Source organism: Lygodium microphyllum, chromosome 9 (assembly GCF_053477565.2).
Source record: "Lygodium microphyllum isolate KBCC chromosome 9, Lygodium_microphyllum_v1.1.10, whole genome shotgun sequence".
Taxonomy (NCBI): domain Eukaryota; kingdom Viridiplantae; phylum Streptophyta; class Polypodiopsida; order Schizaeales; family Lygodiaceae; genus Lygodium; species Lygodium microphyllum.
Window position 1 is genome coordinate 85436164 of NC_141143.1, and position 3133 is coordinate 85439296.

Genomic DNA, 3133 nt, shown 5'->3' on the forward strand with positions numbered 1-3133 from the left:
GTTCAAGTTTGTATTCACTGCATAGAGATGTTGGGACAGGTCTGGCTACCTTAGTTTATCATGCATGTCCATTGTATGGGCTATAGTTAAACTCCCGAAGGTCATGAACCATGAAAAAGATGGTATATCAAGGACACGCCACTTTCTTACCACAGGGTCATGAACTCAAGGAAGGTTTTATTGGACAACCTCCAACACATATGAATGCCCAAAGCTGGTACGAGCTAAAAATGGTCCACACGGAGTCACATCCAAACGAAATGCGACGGTTCTCAGTTTTCTACGAGTTGCCATATTGGACCCACTTACAGATCGACCACTTGTTGGATCCCATGCATACTTTTAAGAGCATGCACAACTTGCTATGGGACCACATCAGAGGAAAGAGAGACACTGTAGGGGCACAAATGGATTTGAAGGAGGTAGGTAAGATAGAGGCACTTTGACCGCAGTCGACTGCTGATGGTCACTTGCAACTACCTTGCGCTCCTTGGGTTTTGTCCACTAAAGAAGAGCACATTGTGAAGCAAATAGTCAAGTCTATCCGCACTCCGACGGGTATGATGCATTCTCTCAGGTCCACATTTTCTAAAGACAACCAATTATCAGAGCTAAAATCCTATGATTGGCATAAGATATGTTAGGTTTGTACTACGAATGGATTGTAAGTGGCCTGCGTATTTTGCTATTTGGAGTGTAGTCATCGTTCATAATGCTTCCACGTTTGTGGCAGTTTGTACTACCGATCGCGAATACAGGATGCCTTACTCCAAAAATACGCAGGGCCATTTACAGGTTGTCGACTTCAGTGCAATGGATCTCACAGAAGGAGATTAAGGCATCTTCTATTGAATCCGCAAGGCGGGGAGTAGTGGAGACGGTCTGTCTCTTTGAGAAATACCTGCCTACCAACATGCTCACAATACAAATTCACCTTCTTGTGCATCTTATAGATGAAGTGGAGATTGTTGGACTTGTCCATACGCGATGGATGTTCTTCTTGGAGTGCTTCATGAATACCCTGAAAGGCTTTGTGCGACAATGAGCTCGGCCAGAAGGTAGCATGGCTAAAGCTTGGTTAGTGTGTGAGGTGTTAGTGCATATTTCACAATGGCTACCAATAGTGGATTCAGACAATAGTATGCTATAGTCGCTGAAGGACGATGATAGATTGACTGGAGATGTGGTGGTTGGAAATGGGATAGAAAAAATAATGGATGCTACAATGGAGGAGAAAGTGAATCGCTTTTGTATGTTGCACCATGCCTCTATGGAGACGTGGCTTGCTAGGTACTAGCAAGCTAGGAAAGATCGAGAGGAAGAGTGCGATCTAAATTTTGACATAGTACATACCATCAATTGATTTGATATCCCGAGGGCATGAAGGAGATGCCGCAGTTTATGTCAACGTGATGGTCACATGGAGCATTGACCACAACGTCTCGCGAAGGAGGAGAGATCTCAACCAAGGAGTGGGAATCCTCAAGGGGATGTAGTCCAAAGGTGATGACCTGTTTAGGGTTTGTCGTATCTATATTTTATATCCGACAACTAATTGAGTGTTTCAATGTATAGTACAAAATATATAGTGTGACATGGTCGCACGGACGGCATTTCCGCGTGGAGCGTATTAACAAAATGCACTCCACAACAGATTATGGTATCATGGCAAGGTTTAAGCAAGAAAGCCGACGACAAGCAACGGATCCAAACACGGTTATAGATGAGATGGAGTATTTTGGAAACTTGCAAAGTATTGTCACGGTGGATTAGCGTAGCTTCTCCATAATCCTATTCGATGTGCAGTGGTTCAAAGTAGTACTTGAAGGAGCTAAAGCAACAGCTGGACGAGGTCCATTTGGATTTCTCGAAATAGATTCCGAAAAAAATGGACAGATTTGTGTAACACGTTTGTGTTGCCAGCCCATTGTGAACAAGTACATGAACTCATGTGTTTTCTACTTGTATTACGACATGGTACATGTCACAATAGTTAAATCTCTCTTGTACGGGATTGTGAACATATAATTTTCTATCCAAACCCCCGACAACCTCGATGGTGGTACGTTATACCTTCAACTCTCTGAAGTACGAGAGTATATGATCAAAGTGATGTTTCGAGCATAGATAAGGACAGTATGCAAATAGAGGGGTTGATATTGCAAGGGTGGAGGCCACCGAAAGCTTGGAGCATGTAGAGGAGCCAGCATCGGGTAACAATGATGAAAATATATGAGTCCAAGAATTCTTTGAGAACGAGGTGGACTCATCCTTTTCTGGTGACATGTCTATCAGCTTTCTAGTGTATGCGAGTTGTGTCAGAAGATTGACATGGGACCATAGGGTACTTCATACTTAGAGTATCCACCTACTCAATTCATTGACGAATCGCTTATAAGGGTACATAAGATATGCATTTTAAGTAAGATCATTTTTTAAATATTTATATTACCGTGCTTTGTATGATTTATATTGATTATGCTAACATTAATTTTTTATGTGCAGCTGACCTTTGTGGACATTTAGATCATCACAATGAGTCAAGGGATAAGCGACGAGGAGCTATAGGAGATATTCACACGTAAGTCTCCAGATCAGATGGCGAGATTCAGAGATATGACGGACCAAGAGCTCTCTCGGACACCATCAAGCTATTCTATTAGATCTACTTTGGCGTGCTCTGATGCTTCAGTTTCCAGCAGAAGAGCTCAATGCTCTAGACTTGGACCAAACGGAGGAAGTAGTTCAAGGGGATGCTGCGGAGATCTGAATGCAGTGAGCCCACAGTCGGCTTGGGATACAGGTGCTACTCCTCTCTCTCGTGGCAGTTCGAGAGAGCATGGCTCAGATGGTTGCTGTGGAGGTACCGACGCAGTATCTCCGTTTCTTTGTTCTATTGGAGTTGCATCACCTCCAAGATTTGTCACATATGTGGGGATGTCTACTTCAGTCACTCCAAATTTTGCACAGCCGTCCGCAGGTGGCACCCCTATGGGTGCTACTCTGAGAGATACTACCCTAGTAGGTACACCAAATGTACAGGGGTCCCCAGGATATGCCCAGGAGTGTGGTCGCAGGAGGGAGAGGACCCATCTTAGACATATCCCAAAGAGGTCTGCCTACCTTGTAGATG